This window comes from Rattus norvegicus, chromosome 1, assembly GCF_021556685.1.
Source record: "Rattus norvegicus strain SHRSP/BbbUtx chromosome 1, alternate assembly SHRSP_T2T, whole genome shotgun sequence".
NCBI lineage: Eukaryota > Metazoa > Chordata > Mammalia > Rodentia > Muridae > Rattus > Rattus norvegicus.
In genome coordinates this window covers 241,733,139-241,751,694 of record NC_141534.1, presented here as the reverse complement: position 1 = coordinate 241,751,694, position 18,556 = coordinate 241,733,139, and the positions used below count along the sequence as shown (strand labels likewise).

Sequence of the window (18,556 nt, the reverse complement as noted above, 5' to 3'; positions counted from 1 at the left end):
CATCCTCTCCATATTACCACTGGATCTTTAGACATCGAACATCTGCATCCAAAAACAACAAGACTTTGATCAAACAGAAGAAAGACAACTTGATTGTATTAGTCACTCGGGCTTCCACAAGATCAGTGTGTGTTTAAAAGAACAGAAATCTGTTGTCTCATAGTTCTGGAAGCCAAGAGTCCAAGATCAAGGTGAAGACATGGGATTCCTCCTTTCTCAGCTGGTGGATGGCATACTTCATTGTGTGCTCTTGCATGGCCAGTGTGCCTCATAGAGACAACTACAGCTATGCTGAATTTCTTCCTTCCTTCCCTTCCCTTCCCTTTCCTTCCCTTCCCTTCCCTTCCTTCCTCCCTTCCCTTCCCTTCCTTCCTCCCCTTCCCTTCCCTTCCCTTCCCTTCCTTCCCTTCCCTTCCCTTCCCTTTCCTTTCCCTTCCCTTTCCTTCCTTCCTTCCTTCCTTCCTTCCTTCCTTCCTTCCTTCCTTCTTTCCCCCACAGGGCTGGGTCTTGGGCCCAGGACTACATCTATTTTAAGAAAACTATAATACTGAGCTATAAGCTCAGACCTTTTACTTGTATATTTTGAGAAAGAGTCTCCCTCGCCCAGACTGGCTTTAAACTCTCTCTTTATCCCAACCTTGAACTTGTAATTCTCCTGCCTCTGCCTACCAAGATGCTGAGAATCTAGGCTCTGCTGCTCCACCAAACTCAGTAGTCCCTCCTTTTGAAGGAAGCCAGCCTTATCAGCTCAGCATTTCAGTCCACTCAGAATCACATTTACTCCTCAGTTGTGTCTTACAATATTGTCAAATTGGTGGTTAGAGCTGCAGCAGACTTGGGTGTTTTTCTGTTGGTTAACATTTGGTAAACATGTTTCTTTGTTGGAAAAACAGAATTGAAATTTAAATGAAAGTCAGCATTAGACACAGACTGCTAACTCCAAATTGGACTTCTGATTTACGTCCTTACATAAGAATTGAAGGAGGTTAACCACAGTGTTGAAAATACAACAAGTCTTAGCTAGACTCATTTCCTCCCCTTCTCCTTCCCGTTGGCTTTCTTTGGTTTTGTTCCAACTATTGGAGGAAGGCCAAATGTTTTACCAATTCAAAGTATCAATCAGTCCTTTGCACCTTTATAGAAAATATCACTTTAAAAATTTTTCAAAGACAGAGGAAGTAGTAATACATGCCTTTAATCCCAGCACTTGGGAGGAAGAAGCAGGCAGAACCCTAAGCCACCCTGGTCTACATACAGAGTTCTAGGCCAGGAAAAGCTACATGTTGAGATCATGATTAAAAGAAATACAAAAGAAAGAAAATGATCATGGAAGCAAAAGCAAGCTTAGCCCACACAGTCTAGGTAAATAGATCAGATGTTTGCATATGCCAGATTCAACTTACACTTTTTGTTAACAGTAAAAGTGTTTTTCTTCATATAGACTTCTAAATAGAAATTCTAATCAGTAATAACAGTGTTTAGACTCAAACTGACTCATATCATGAAGCCAATCAGATGGGTTTGGGGGGGGGATATAATTACTTGAATTTTGTGTCCTGAAACTCAGATTTTAAATATAATTTAAATCGTATTAACATGACTGAAATTCTGTTTGCCCATTGCTAGAAAATTTTCCTTGAAACTAAAACGGATGTGAGAGACTGAGTTTTAATATTAGCTTTGTAAATGACAAGGACAATCACTCAATATCTCTCAGTTAAAGATGCCAAAATAACACATCATATCAATAAAAAATATTTTTACCAATGCTGCTATATGAATATTTACAAGTATGCCCACACTGAAGAGGTGAGAAACAGATCACGTTGTCACTTGTATGTTATAGCTTCATTCCAAAGCTATGCGAAGATAGAGAAAATGTTCTCTATAAAAAATACATTCTACTAAGCATATCATGCCTGAAGCAAGCTCGTGTTTATAAACAGGCTTTTAGTAATTGATGACCTACAACGGTGACTTAACGGGCCTTCGCTGACACCAGAATCCATTGGTATGATAAGTCTAGCTCTTAAGGAAGTAACTGTGGAATTGTTCATGGGGCAGGGACAGGTACACAGCATCTTAGGAAAGGCTGAGCCAGCGGACAGATACAAACACGTCTAGAATTGCTGTGTTTACAGTCACTCTTGGGAAGACTGCTATACCACCTCTACTCACGTACGTTTTCTGCCTGCAGAACTAGCCCTTACCTTTGCATCGTTGGAACTGTGAGCATTCCTAGTTGGTTTCTTCTGCTTCCTTGCCTGCCTCTGCCTCTGCCCCCTGAACACTGATTAAATGTGTGTGCCACCATGCCTAGTCATTTTCTGTTTTACAAATACATGCTGGACATCACCCTGCAAATCATGGTCCAAACCGATGCACAGTGACTCAGAGATTCAGAAGAGGAGCATAGGAAACCGCACACTCATAACTTTTCCTAAGCCAGCATAACATAATAGGAAAGTGGCTCGCTTGGTACCCTCAGTGGTGCCTTTATCATTAACTCAGACTACTCGGCTTTCTAAACTTGTTGGACACTTGGGCTTCTCTGTTCTGTCTTGAGAGAAGCTCCATTATTATTTTGGAGCGGTTCGGGCCGACCAGCTTGCCCCTCCCTGCCTGCTAGGCTCATTCTTTATATGCGGTGACTCAAATGTATCACTAAAGGATCTGTGGTATGAGGACAGACCCTACTCAGCACCAGCTTTTGCTGAAGCCAAGGTGGAGGAGACAGACCAGTGAAGGTTTCTGTCTTTTGTTGATTTTATTGATGTATTTGCAGTTGTGTGCTCAGTGTCCTGATAAATAGAATTCAAGCCCATTCCATTGAAGATCATGTTCTTATCTCAGTCTGAACCCTCTTAGCACACGGTTCTTTTCAGCACAGCTTCAAATCTCTGTAATTCTCCTCATCTTTTATTTCCCGGAAGAATGTTCTCGAGATCTCCAAATACCACTCCTTTCCCCTGCAAGAACTATATGATAATTGCGTTTCTCCTTAAGTTTGATTCGCAGCACACTTGTGAACATAAAGATGGTCTTCATGGTGTCATTCACATATGCGAAAATGGGGACAAAATGAAAAGGTTGTAATATGACACCACTTTATTATAGATCGCTATGCAGCCTTTAAAATGTATGTCTTTTTAAAAAAAGCAACACCATAGGAAAATTAAAATCAAAATTCTTATAGCATAAAAAGCATAATGTAGTTGTGATAAAATTTATGCATAAAAATAAAATGTATGCATAATGGGATTGAAGGGATGCTTGGAGGTTAAAAGCACTTGCTACTTTTGCAGATGATGCTGGGACACTCAGAACCACCTATGGCTCTAGTTCTAGAAGACCCAATGCCCTCTTCTGGCCTCCATAGGCACGCGCACACATGTGATATACATAGAGACAAGCGCAAGCTCGTGTGTACACACACAAATAATAAATGTAAACAAATTGTAATATATGTGTATATGTACATAGTTACCAAAAGGACTGGATTCTATCAGAATAAAAACTGTGGAGCAAGGTGCACTTGTAATTACAAAATCCACGAGGCAAAAGTAAAAAAGAGTTCTGCAAGTTCAAGGTCAGCCTGGGTTACTTAGAATTTCCTAGGACAGCCTGAGCTATAAAGTACAGCCCTTTCTCAAAAAAAAAAAAAAAAAAGCAATAAGTAGTAATGGCGAGACAGCTCCGTCAGGCAAAGTGCTTGCTGCCCCAACATCAGGGTCTGCGTTTGAATCCCAGAACCTATATCAAAAACACAACAAACAAACTGGGTATGGAAATACACTTAAAAGTCAAGCTCTGGAGAAAGAGAGACGGTGAACCCCTGGAGCATGTTGGCTTAGCCCAATCCAGGAGTCTGAAACTAATCAGAAACCCAGTATCAAAAAGCAAGGTGGATGGTTGCTGGGGAACACCACCAAAGGTGGACATCTGACCTCCAGATGCTCACACACATACATGCATGCATATCCATGCACATTACCTGGCGTGTATGCATACCTATGCACGTATAAAGCAAATGAGTAAATAGGTGAAGAGGCCAGGACCACCTTACATCTTCTTTGTTTCCAATTCTTCTAAGCAAGTGTTTTTTCCCCCTCATGCACAGACCTGCACATGGCATTCCAGATGAGATCTGACTCACATGCAGTATGTGGATCATATCCCCATTTTACTTGTGTTGCTTCATTTAAAAAAATTAGAATTTGAATAAGACATTTCATATTATGAATTTCCCGTAGAGGATGCATTTGGGCCAAGGTCTCTCTTTTTAGTCCATAGTTAAGTCTCTATTGTATTTGCCTGTGTTACTTTAATTGAGTAGGGAGTGGATGATTGATTCCTAGAAAGAATATAGTTTATATTGTGTAAATTAAAGGGCATGGAAATACTTAAGGAAGAAGTCATTTAACAATGTATCAATTATGAGCTGGCAGAAAGAAGTCATTTAACAGTGTATCTATTTAGAGTTGGCAGGATGACTCAGTAGATATAGACACTTGCCCTGAAGTCTGACCTTGACCTTGATTTCAGGGGCCCACAGTCCACATGGCAGAAGAAGAGAACAGATTCCCAAAAGTTGCCCTCTGGCCATCACATATACACCATGGCACAACCCCCCACCCACCCACATGAGTCTACACTCCCACGCACATATTTTTGTCTTTTTTGTTTAATATTTATTTATTTACAATCCAGCCATTGCCCCCTTCCCAAAATTCCTCATCCCATTCCTTCTCCCCCATGTCCCCGAGAGGATGCTCCCCACCAACCAGGCCTTCCCCCTCCCCAGGGTCTCACATCTATCAAGGATTAGTCACATCTTCTCCCATGAGGCCAGTCCAGGCAGTCTTCTCTTAAATATGTTTCAGGGGCCTCAGACCAGCTCATGTATGATGCCTGGTTGGTGGCTCAGTGTTTAGGAGACCTCAGAAGTCTGGGTTAGCTGAGACTTCTGGTCTTTCTATAGTGTTACCCTCCTCTTTTGCTTTTTCTATCCCTCCCCTAATTCAACCGCAGGTCCCTGACTTCAGACCATTGGTTGGTTGTATCGGCTTCTGTCTCAGTCAGCTGCTGGTTAGACCTCATGGAGGGTACCCTTGCTTGGCTCCTGTCTGTAAACACATCAGAGTATCAATAATAGTGTCAGATCTTGGTGTCTCCCCATGAGGTGGATTCCCACTTGTGCTGATCACTGGACCTCCTTTCCCACAGTATCTTCTCTCTTTTCATCTCTGCAGTTATTGTAGATAAGAACACTTCTGGGTTGGTTTTAATTGTGGGTTGGTAACACCATCCCTCCTCTTGATGCCCTGTCTTTCTAGTGGAGGTGGACTCTTCATGTTCCCTCTCCCCACTGTTGGGCATTTCATCTAATGTCATTTCCACTGAGTCCTGAGAGTCTCTCACCTCCAAGGTCTGTTGAACTTTCTAGAGGGTCTCCCCACCTCCCACCTTCTGAGGATACATATTTCCATTCATTCTGCTGTCCCTCTGAGCTTCTCTCCTGTCATTTCCCACCCACCACAGACACAGACACACACACACACACACACACACACACACACACACACACACACCACACAACACACAGACATACACACACACACACCACACACACACACACCACACACACACACACCACACCACACACACACCACACACCACACCACACACACACACACACCACACACACTACACATACACTACACTCACACCACACACACATACACACACACACCACACCACACACACACACACCACACCACACACACACCACACCACACACACACACTACACATACACTACACTCACACCACACACACCACACACCCCACACATACACCACACACCCCCACACACACACATACACACCATACCACACACACACCCAAACACACAAACACCACACTCCCCCCCACACACACACCACACTATACCACACACACACACACCACACATACACCACAACACACACACACACACCTGATCCTGTTTCCCTTTCCCCTCCCCCTCTCCTCTTCCACCCAAACCCCTCCCCCTTGCCTCCTGTGATTATTTTCTTCCTGTTACTAAGTGGGATTGAAGCCTCCTCAACTTGGCCTTTCTGATTGTTAAACTTCTTAAATTCGGTGGGTTGTATCCTAGGTTTTCTGTACTTTTTGGCTAATACCCATTTGTTAGTGAGTTCATACCATATATGTCCTTCTGAGTCTGTGTTAACTCATTCAGGATGATATTTTCTAGTTCCATCCATTTGCCTGCAAAACTTATGATGTCCTATTTCTTAGTAGCTGAATAGTATTCCATTATGTAAAAGAATCCTAATTTCTGGATCCATTCTTTGTTTGAGGAACATCTGGGTTGTTTCCAGCTTCTGGCTATTACAAATAAGGCTGCTAAAAACATTGTGGAGCATGTGTCCCTATGGTATGGTGGGGCATCTTTTGAGTATATGTCCAAGAGTGGTAACGCCCTGAATGTGCCTGATCTCATCTGATCACAGAAGCTAAGCAGGGTCAGGTCTGTTTAGTACTTGGATGGGACACATACAAATTAATAAGTGCAATTTTAAAAACTTTAAAAAATAGTAAGTGGATGAGGCTACATCTAATGGGAAAAAAACGATAAGTATCCATAGGATGTTTTAAAAAGGAGAAATTTGCTGTTTCTTGAAAGTTTGACTATAAATATCATATCACCCAACATTAATGTTCTGGATATATGTCTTAGGGAAATGGAAACATGTTTACATGGAGCAAGAAATATACAACAGCATTATTCATAGTAGCCCAAATGGGGAAGTCATTATCAGGGGATAAATGAATATGATATGTTCTGTAGTCATTCATTTGAATACTAGTGGGTAAGAGGACAATAATTCAGAGATCCATGCAGCAGGAACGATGAATCTCAAAGCTTGCTAAGGGCAAGTGGCAGAGAGGTGGGATGGTAGCTTGTTCCATTCACCTTTAGTCTAGACATGGAAATCTGAGGGACAGAAAGGAGCTTAAGTCCCTGGCACTTTGGAACAGCCAATAAAAGAGACTTCTAAATTGAACGGAATATTACAAAACTAAATGTTGTAGTGGTTGCATGCCTTTAAATTCACTGAAAATATCCATTCTCCCATGCATTTAAAATGGGTGAATTTTCTAGTATGTAAATTACCTATCAGTAATCCTATCAAGTTTTTGAAAAGAATACTCTCCAGGAGAATCAGCCCAATGGGAAGATGTCTGTCACTTGCTCTATGTTCCTATTATTTCCTCTGGAAATGGCTTGAAAACTTTCTTGACACTAATGCTGGGCATACGGTCATCAATTTCTTTTAACTGCAGCAAGAACAATATTGCACAAACCTAATACTGCTTCCAGTTTTCACGTCTACATTCTTCTTGTGGAACCAGAACTATTCCAAGGGAAGGAAAGGGGCCATCTCATAGGTGCACATAACAGAAATGTTCACCCAGTGGAATGCGGAGATCAGCATTCATTATAGCCATCAGAGACCATCAAGATAACCAGATGCCTGTTATTTATTCTTCTCCTGGGTTTTGCAATTAAAAAAATAATAATAACACAAAATTGAGCACAAAGCATGAAATTTATGACTGTTTTAGAAAACCCTTGTTGGGCTGACAAGATGGCTCAGCTGTTAAAGAGTAGGCTCACAACCAAAAATATAAGAAAACATTTGTCACTTCTATGATCAGGAACATTTGTGATATGATTAATTCCTAGGTACTATATTCAAGAATATAATTGAAAACCCTACATGCATATATCTACGAAAACACATTTGTATTGACCAAAAAGTTTGATGACTGAAAGATTTGCTATATAATTTCTAAGTGGAGATCTTTTTCCTTAAATTTCTATTTCATTTTCGTGGTTTCACTTTGATCCGAGCAACACATAGAAACTTACAAATAACAATGTTCAACATCGATTGACAAGCTCATATTTCTTCTGGTTTGTAACTTTTAAACAGCATCAATCTACCCCTCTTTGGGGGCCAATTTGAGTGCTCTTTTATGTTTTTTCAGTCTCTTTATCCTGTATTATTTACTACCCGCTCAGCTAAAAGTGATGTCAAAACAATTCTCTGCTATTATAGCAAGTGCCTGAAATAAATCAACTTCTAAGAAGAAAAGGTTTTCTTTGACTTAGCCTTTCAGGTTTCAGTCCATGGCTGTGGGCCCTGTTGCTTTGGGCCTCTTTGGGTTTATTATGTCGGAAGTGGGTGACAAAGCAAAGGTGTCCATTTCATGACCAGGGATAAGAGAGAAAGTAAGATGCACAGGCCGGTATCCATTACCATTTGACGTTGTATCCTCAGTGATACATGAGGTTTCTGACTAGACTTCAACACTGAATTGTGGGGCTTGGGTAGGATCCAGGTAAGGCAGGATCACTGAAATCCTGCCTCATGATAAACACTGCACTCAGGAAAACACCACAATAGATAACTTGCATAAGATTGAGTACCTCTAACATTCCCTCATGGATAGAGAAGGTGCCTAAGAGACCACAATCGTTGGTTCTTAATTGTTGCTGCTGTGGGAAAGGTGCCATTCTCTCCAGTGGTTTAGCTCCTGGGAGAGTAGTGAAAGAAAGAATGGCTTCATAGGGAAAGAAATGGGGGGGGGGGTGTGGAATGTTAAGTATAATCACATACATTGTGTATATGTATTTAAATTATATTAAATGTTTTAAGATTCACAAATGTTCTAAGATCTCTACTCTAAGAATAAGACTTCAACACATGGGCCCCTCAGAACCTTTAAGAACTGACTAGAGTTCCTGCATTGCTATCATCTCAGGGATTGATTGGTCATGCCTGGGATAATTCTAGATAACTTTTCATAGGTGGAAGGGTTTCCACCAGTGTCCTCTTTTGATCATAACTGCAAGGGGTTTAGGATTATTATATCAATTATGGCTCTGTGAGGTTTTGACTTTAGGGAACTTTTGTCTTGGTATTGATTGATTGATTGGTTGGATTCACTCATTCATTCATTCATTCATTCATTCATTGAGTCAAACATTAAGTAAAGTTATATCTTACTTCCACGCACAGAAGTAGAAATAGGAAAGAGATCTCTGGTTCAAAATCTCACCAACTGACAGTGAACGTCATACAAATACTGTTCTAGCAGGAAGGAAGCATGGAGACATGTGACAGGTTGAAAAACAGAGTCACGATGATTTCTTACGTAACCTTCCAACAAAGCCTGCAGGAGACAAGCCAGTTAGAAAAGGGATAAAAGATTTAACCAGTGAAAAAAATCTAGATAAACTCGTAGAAATATAAAGGAATATTTTGAGGCTGTGCATCGTGGTATGTGACTTTAATCCCTTAGGGAGCAGAGGTGGGATGATCTTTGTGAGTTCGAAGCCAGCCTATGAGTTTCAGAATGAGTTTCAGCGAGAGCTACATGGAGAGACCCTGTCTCAAAAGAAAACAAAGCCTAGAAGAAAGAAAAGAAATAACATGTTAGCGTTGTGAGTATTAAAATAGTTAAGTTCACTGGAGAGTGGGCCCCTTGGCAGAGAACGTCTGTGTATTGTGTACACTCTGGTTCCTCTTTATCTGTGCAACAGAGCGTGGCTGAATTAGAAAGAATTAGGTTGAAATAAACTGGAAGAGAAATGAAATTACCTTAATTATCTTAACAACAGCAATAAAAAAAAAAAGGTTAGAGTGTAGGAAGCCGCTGCATAAGAAAGCAAAATTAAGGATGTAATATATGAATGTAGGTCAATGAAAGCATTAGTTTTTATTATAATAACATTATTCATAAGGAGGGGAAGAGGAGGGGAAGGAGAAGTAATTTCACAATTGCTATAAAATTATTTCAGATTAAAATAAAAAATAAAAGACTACAATGTGATTTAAGGAAAGACACCCCCCCAATCCTGTGTCAATGGTCAAATCTCATTTGTAGTTAATTTCCCATGAAAGCCACCTGGTGACCAACATTTGGGTATTGGTCAGGAAAAGCCAAGCCATGTGCCAAACTATAATTAGGTAAAAAAAAATGTCCTAGACAGATGGTCATTTTGGCACAATTGGTGTAGACAATGTATGAATTAATGTGAACTGCTCTAGCACAAGATTTCTCTCTTCCAAGAAACTTAATGTAGACCCCATGCGACTCCTGTTTATCGACTCAACTGTAATTATAGGTCTAAATTAATCACTTGGTTTACCAGTGGCTAATTACTCAAGCTGGCCCCTCTAGATACTTTGGTGACTAGGAAACAGTTTACTTGAGCAATATTAAATACAGAGCCCAAGTAGGCACTAGAAGAAATGGAGATGATAAATCTCTGGTATGAACTGCCCATGTATTATATTATAGTTAATATAATACAACAGTGTAAAATATAAATCCCTGTTGGGGTTTGTGGCATACAATTATAAACCCAGCATTCCTGTGCAGAGGAGTGAGGAATCTGAAACTGGCCTCTTCTGTGTAACAGGTTCCAGACTAGTTAGTTAGGACTACATAAGGAAAGCTTGCTTCAAAACAAAGCCAAAAGAATTTTCCATAGGCCCTTGAAACTAATTGATCACTAACCAGGATTAAAGCCAGTAAGTCAATCACTTAATATTCTTGGACCAATAGATTCAATTTGGAATGAATGAATGAGAAGCTTTTGTTAGGCATCTTAACGTCCCCTAAGACCCTGAGGGGGAAAATGAAGTTCAATTGCATCTGCTAACATATTCCTTTTGTGATTACATGCTTCCACTTAGCTTATGACTATATTTGACAGTTGGTTTTAGAAGGCAGAAGTTAGCGATTTGCCGAGACCTTGAGCATATAAAAGGCACCGACTCTCTGTTATTCATTCTAAAAATTAATGTGGTTCAATGACAAGATTGTTGGGTTCTGTTTGTTATTCAACACTGGTTCCGTTTATCTTTTGTTTATTGACAGAATTTGGGAGTCAGAGTTAAGCATGTAGGAATAAACTGGTCGATGTCACACATTTCCCTCCAAAGCACAGCCATATTTGTAAGAATGCTTGAATCATATCCCTAGCACTTAAAGATAGTGGCTTGCCACCTATGGGTGGAGACCCTTTCACAGAGGTTGCCTAAGATCATTGGAAAGCATGTGTATATTTACATTATAACTCATAGCAGTAGGAAAATCAGTTATGAAGTAGCAAAGGAAAATAATTTTATGATTCAGGAGTCATCACAACCCAAGGAACTGTATTAAAGGGTCACAGCATTAGGAAGGCTGAGAACCCCTGATGTTCAATGACTGGGTTGTAGGCCATCTCAGAGCCCAGGCTGATCATGAGTGTTTCCTATGAGATGCTAAGGTTTGGACAAGAGAGTGAGATCTGAAAAGGTCGTACCCTGATAATGAGAGGGGGTCTGCCCTTGACCACTGGGTCAGACAATATTTAGAGGTGTATTTCATCACATCTTCACCTGTGCCGTGTGCTGCTTTGCTTCCTATGTGTGAGTTTGCCCTCATTTGTTTGGTTTTTTTTTCCTTTATTATATTTTATGCCCCCCCACCTTAAATTTTGCCTGCAACAAGCCTCTGATGGGGTGGTGGCAAGTAGAAATGCTTAATTTAGTTAATTTTCCTTGAGTCACAGTATTTCTGAAGAAAGTAAGCACAGCGTCACAGCGTGGTGTGCATTGCTAAACACTGAAGTAGGAATAAGTTGGCTTGTCTGTATGTAGTGCTTAATTTAGTGACTGGACACTTTGTCATGACTCCACATGGTGACAGCTATTTCAGATCCTATCTGAAAAGTTTCTTGGAGCTTGAAGGGGCTCGAGACCCCATATGTACAACAATGCCAAGCAACCAGAGCTTCCAGGGACTAAGCCACTACCTAAAGACTATACATGGACTGACCCTGGACTCTGACCTCATAGGTAGCAATGAATATCCTAGTAAGAGCACCAGTGGAAGGGGAAGCCCTGGGTCCTGCTAAGACTGAACCCCCAGTGAACTAGATTGTTGGGGGGAGGGCGGCAATGGGGGGAGGATGGGAGGGGAACACCCATAAAGGAGGGGGGGAGGGATTAGGGGGATGTTTGCCCGGAAACCGGGAAAAGGAATAACACTCGAAATGTAAATAAGAAATACTGAAGTTAATAATAATAAAAAAGAAGAAGAAGGAGGAGGAGGAGGAGGAGGAGGAGGAGGAGGAGGAGGAAGAAGAAGAAGGAGAAGGAGAAGGAGAAGGAGAAGGAGAAGGAGAAGGAGAAGGAGAAGGAGAAGGAGAAGGAGAAGAAGAAGAAGAAGAAGAAGAAGAAGAAGAAGAAGAAGAAGAAGAAGAAGAAGAAGAAGAAGAAGAAGAAGAAGAAGAAGAAACAAAAGAAAAGAAAAAAAAGTTTCTTGGTCAAGAACTCTGCCTCCAGCCAAATGTGGAATGCTCCAAATAACTAATCAATAGCTGGGAGTGGGGGGTTGAGGGAGGGGACAGCAATCCTCTCACCAATTAAGTGATTATAACAATTAGAGTTCCGATTGATAATTCTATTGTCTATCACTAATATACTTAATAAGCCTGGACAGTTCATTGCAGAAATAGTGTAGCCTTGCAGGGTGTTTGGGGAGAGAGGGGAGGGGGGGGACGTCTTTGTAAAAGCAAAGAGTGATTTTTCTTCTTAGCTTAGGTATGTTATTCATTTCTTATCTTTTCTCAGAATAATAACGGGAATACGTTTTAAGTCTCAATATCCGGTCTGAGTAACCACGCAGCACTGAGAGTCTCCTAACTGAGTTAGTGTGTGGCTGCAGAGCTTGGAGGTAAATGGATGGCAAGAAAGATGTCTGACCTGCAATGAGCAGTCGCAGGGAGATTCAGAGCTAAATCCTAGTATTTCAAGCTGAATCTTATCAGTACCCGTGCCGCTCATCACCACTTTGACAAATGTCCCAGCACAGAAATCTAAACACAAATAAGACCTTGGCTCTCCCTGTCCCGAGCCGTCTCTGCATGCTTATGCATTTTATTTTCTGGCCATTTTTCAGGAAGAGAACAGAAAAGCAAGGTGGAAAACGTGCAGATGACTGTGTGCGGGGAGGAGCGCCACTGATCACGGCCACCTGGACAGCAGGAAGCAGGGAGGAAAGCTTTCTTTCAGTTAGTCTGAAATAGATACATTAAAAACATTGTTTCGGGGCTGGAGAGATGGCTCAGAGGTTAAGAGCTCTTCCAGAGGTCCTGAGTTCAATTCCCAGCAACCACATGGTGGCTCCCAACCATCTGTAATGAGATGCGATGCCCTCTTCTGGAGTGTCGGAAGACAACTACAGTGTACTCATATACATTAAAAATAAATAATATTTTTTAAAAAAAGCATTGTTTCTCAGTTAAGCAAGAATATGAGGGAGTCAACAAGCAGGTTAAGAATAAAGAGATCCACCCCTTCTTATTGAATGAAAGAAGACACATTGTCTCAGAAGGATAGGCAAGGCTATCTCTCTCCAAAGAAAAACCCTGGCTCAGTAGTGAAACAGGGACTACCTGTGCTCACTCCAGAGCTAATCAGGTGACTGGGCTTTGACATGTCCGCTTCTAGATGTCCATCAGATTTTTGTCAGCAGTTATTCCTTTAAAATAATTGTCACATATTTTATAACAAAGAAATATAGGTTGGATGTACTACTAGTTATATAGAAAATACATTATAATGGAGGGTGTGGGGATTTACTGAAACAGAGACTATTATTTAAAAGTTAGTATTAGGGGCTGGAGAAATAGCCCAGTGTTCCATAGCTCTGCTTGCTCTTCCAGAGGACCCGGGTTCAATTCCTAGCACCCAGACGGCAGCTCACCACTGTTTGTAATTCCAGCTCCAAGGGATCTGATATTCTCTTCTGGCCCGTGTGTGTGCTACAAAGACCTACACAGGTAAAATGCACATACACAGAACACAACAAAATAGAAAGATTTTTAAAAGTTATTATTAACTCTAAACTTTCTAGAAGTCAAGGTTTTTAAATGAAGCAACTTAGTTCTTACCTTCATTTTTCTGTTCAAATAAGAAATAAGTTACATGCAAGAAATAAACATTTTTGTGCTATTAAATTCCAAATCAAAGTGAATAAAAGGATTTTATGTAAGTTATTTTATTTAAAAAGAAAGATGTTTCTGGAGTAAAGCATTTGATTTGTCTGGTAAAGGTCATCAATTTTCTATTCAAATGCATAGATTTCCTTTATTCTCTGTCCTGTACTGACCTTGTGACCTGGACATACTGCTCTTCGTTTCTGGATCTACAGAACAAGAAACTGAGAACAAAATCCCCAAAACACAGCAATTACTGAATAAAACTGAAGCCCTTCAATTATGACTGCCGTTGTTCCCAAAACCGCAGTGACTATGCCACTCCACTTTCCAGGGCCTACAGCGAACCTCTGGACTTCAAATGATAAATTAAATTAGTCTTCTTATTTCAGTACAGTCGGTCAACCTGCCTGTATTAGGAGACATATAGCATTCAGATTCTTAGACCAGCAGTAGACCCTGAGAACAAAGACAAGATGAATGGCGTCCAGATTGTGAAGTTAGAAAAGGAGAGTTGATGGGCCCCTGAAGACATAAAAGTCTTTAAAACTTATGAAAAGTTTATGTTCTCTTTCGACTTTCTGAATTCTTGTAGATAATACTGAGTGGCTAGGGTGCGTGTCTTGAGAGTAGAGAAGTAAATTAGAAAATAAGTAGCAAGGGCTAGCCAGAGCTGACTACTCTAGGTCTTTTCTTGGTTGTCCAGTTGCAGATATGAACCATAGTTTTCAATTTGGCTTACCTTTATTTAGTACCCAAGAAGTAACTGGGAACTAAAACAAATCAAACAGCTAACAACACGATAGCAGAAATTTTCAAGAGCCTCTTCTTGGCTGCCACATGTTACTGAGGAAGAAGGGAGTCTGCTCTTTGGGTTCTTGGCGTCGTTAAAAGAGTTTAGGAACAGTCTCAGGAGGAAACAAAGAAAGAAAAGCATGACATTTTCAAGCAGACACATGACAGACAAGCAGCCACACAGCGAGGAGGGCGGCTTCAGAGAAAGAGTGAGGAAGGCCAGGGCTTCCCAGAAAAGCATGCCAAGGCTTGGGTGAATATCGAAAAGGGACGAAAAAAGAGGGAGGAAGAGGGGAGAGAAGTCATGTTTGGGAAAGCCCAAAACAAAGAAGAACCTCAAGGCCATGGTTCTGCAAGTGACTCTCCCAAATCTGACTTTCTAGGAAAGTTTTTTCTTTCATTAAAGGGTAAATCATTCCACCCATCCCTTTAGCACGGATGCCGGCCCATCAGCCTTTCTAGGAGAGGGGCTAGAGAGTCTCTACCAGGTGACTGACAGGCTGAGCTGAGTTATATTAACTTCTATTTGGGGTGTTTTGGAATGTTCCAGCTCTACCTACATATGGCCAGACGTGGATTTCACACTTTCCACCAGGAGGAAATAGTTTCTACTTACTTAATGGACCTCTGTAGAGCCCTGAGCAGGGTTACTATAACTTTTTCCTGCTCTGAAGATGTGACAGTAATGTCGTGTAGGAGACACACTGATATTGGGGAAGAGTTAAAATTAGCATCCACCCTGAAAATTCCAGAGATCCAGTTCCCAAGCTGTTTATCAGAAGGGGTTGGTGTCCGAACTAGTGTTTGGGTCTTGTGTCTACATTCCAGGCAAGGGCTCTCAGCTAGGAAGAGACAAGAAACCAGGGGTCCCTTCTTGCCTTCCTGGATAGAGAACCAAGGACATTCCTGGAATTGTAACTTTGGGGGTTCCTTCCTCCAAATTGCCTAACCAATGCCCATCTCCCGCCTCAAGACCAATCAGAATGCTTGTAATTGAACAAATCAGGAAAGGCCTGGAATGAACTGGATTTCCGTCTGACCTCCAAAAAATTCATTGCCTTCAACCCAAATGACATTGGCGCTCTCTAAAATCTGAAACCATAATCCGTCCTCTTATCTTAAATCCCTGACTTCTGACGCCACCAGAGTCTTCCCCCTCTTAAGTTATCAGTTAATTCATTCTGGCACAAAAGCTCAGGAATTATAGAACTACCGAGATGCAAAAACAGAAACTGATTTTTATTAATATTAGCTGCTCATGCTGATGTTAAAAGCACTCTATTTTGCTGGTGAACTGAGGGGTACCCCATCTTCCTGTCACAAGTGTATTTGAAAAAAGACAACCAGCGATTTTATGCCGCAGTGTGCTTTTGTTCCTTTACATGTTTCCTCTCAGTGTTATTTTACTTAAATTACTTCTATTCTAATGAAAAATGAATTCAATGCCTCCCCCAATTTCAGTCCCAATATAGGTAATGTAAGACCTATTGATTTTTTCCCCCTGTTCCAAATTCCCAGGATAATTAATTACACATGAATACCTCTAACAAGTTTTAATTAGATACTTTAAATGTTTGACACTTGATAAATATTAGGAGAAAATCATCGTTCATATTCATACTTAGTAAAGCTCCTGGGAGGAGATTTTCTTAACGTGGTGTTTAAAAGCAAGCAATATTTATATTTGGAAAAATGACAGTCTTGACCTGACTGGATTCAGCTGACTGAACAGATCGCTAATTGGTCTGGGATGTGAAAGATCACCTGCTGGGTATTTGTATTAATGCTAGCACTTCGGTGTAAAAGTAATTCCCTGGCGTCCTTAAGTGCAACTGGTAAAAGCCCTCAAAGATACTGATGTTGAGGTAATTCTCCACCACGTTTAAGTGGTGCTGATAAAAAAAACAAAAGAAAACGCACAACAGAAAAGAGAATAGTCCAGTAGTCTCCTCTCTTAGCCTGGTCTCCCATCCCGGCTTAGCTTCCCAAGCTAGACCTGATCAGATGCACTTAAGGTGGGGCAACTGGAGATGACCTGTTTGCTCCCCATCTATGGAAAGCTCAATCTAAACTCTGAGTAAAGGTTATTGATGAATTGCTTTTTTATTGTTTAATGATGAGACGATGCCAAAACCATGTTTATCCCTCTTGTAAAAGGGAGATACATAATGTCTAATTCTCTTTCAATGCTATCAATGTGTGACATCCATCGTCCACATCTATTCTTCCCATGTCAGTTTAGACGCTATAATTCCTTATTACCAGGAATATTTCTACCCACAGAATTTATGGATATGTCAATATGTTTTAATTACCTTAGTATTTCCTTTTATTAATGCTCAGATGATTTTATTCAAGCCAGCAGGAGCCTCCTTCACTTTCATTCTGAGTTACGTGGACATAGATGTAGTTGAAAAATCGTCTTTGTTTTTGCATATGTTACAATTTTACGGGCCTTACCCACCTAATGAGCCTTTGAGAAAAAAACTGTATTCATAGAATCAATCTGAACCCCAGGTTGCAGCCACTACTGACCTGGCCAATGTTTCTAAGTCTTTACATCACACAGAGTTTGGGGGTTTGTTTGTTTGTTTTGTTTTGTTTTGTTTTTCTTTTGGTTAGTTTATTTATTTACATTTCAAATGTTGTCCCCTTTCCTGATTTCCCTTCCACAACACCCCCATCCCATTCCCCCTCCCCTTTGCCTCTATGAAGGTGCTCCCCCATCCACCCCACCAACTTCTACCTCACAGCTCTAACATCCCCTCATGCTAAGGTATTAAGCCTCCACAAGATCAAGGGCTTCCCCTCCTATTGATGCCAGTCAATGCCATCCTCTGCTACACATGCTGCTGGAGCCATGGGTTCCTCTTTGGTTAGTGGTTTAGAACCTGGGAGCTCTTGGTGGTTTGGTTGGTTGATAATGTTGTTCTTCCTATGGGGTAGCAATCGCCTTGAGCTCATTCACTCCTTCTCCTAACTCTTCACTGGTGTCCCCGGGCTCAGTCCAATGGTTGGCTGTGAGTATCTGCATCTGTATTGGTCAGGTGATGACAGAGCCTCTCAGGGGACAGCTATATCAGGCTCCTGTCAGCAAGTGCTTCTTGGCATCAACAATTGTGTCAGTGTTTGGTGTCTGTAGATGGAACGGATTCCTAGGTGAGGTGGTCTCTGGATGGCCTTTCTTTCAGTCTCTGCTCCATTTTTTGTCTCTGCATTTCCTTTAGACAGGACCAATTCTGGGCTAACATTTTCGAGGTGCCTATCTACTGGAACTCTCTATAGGTTCTATCTCTGGAAATCAGTCTGGTGGTTCCTCAGAAAATTGGAAATAGTTCTACCCGAAGACCCAGCTATATCACTCCTGGGCTTATACTCAAAAGATGCCCCAACATATAACAAGGACACATGCTCCACTGTGTTCATAGCAGCCTTATTTATAATAGCCAGAAGCTGGAAACAACCCAGATGCCCTTCAACAGAAGAATGCATACAGAAAATGTAGTACATTTACATAGTGGAGTACTACTTAGCTATTAAAAACAATGACTTCCTGAAATTCTTAGGCAAATGAATGGAACTAGAAAATATCATCCTGAGTGAGGTAACACAGACACAAAAGAACATATGTAGTGTGTACTCACTGATAAGTGGATGTTAGCCCAAAAGCTCAGAATATCCACGATACAAC

General features: G+C 41.0%; 1 protein-coding gene across 2 annotated transcripts in view; it reads left to right on the top strand.

The window, feature by feature from the left end:
• Prkg1 (protein kinase cGMP-dependent 1) overlaps window positions 1-18,556 on the top strand; it is a 1,231,555-nt gene that overhangs the window by 619,600 nt on the left and 593,399 nt on the right.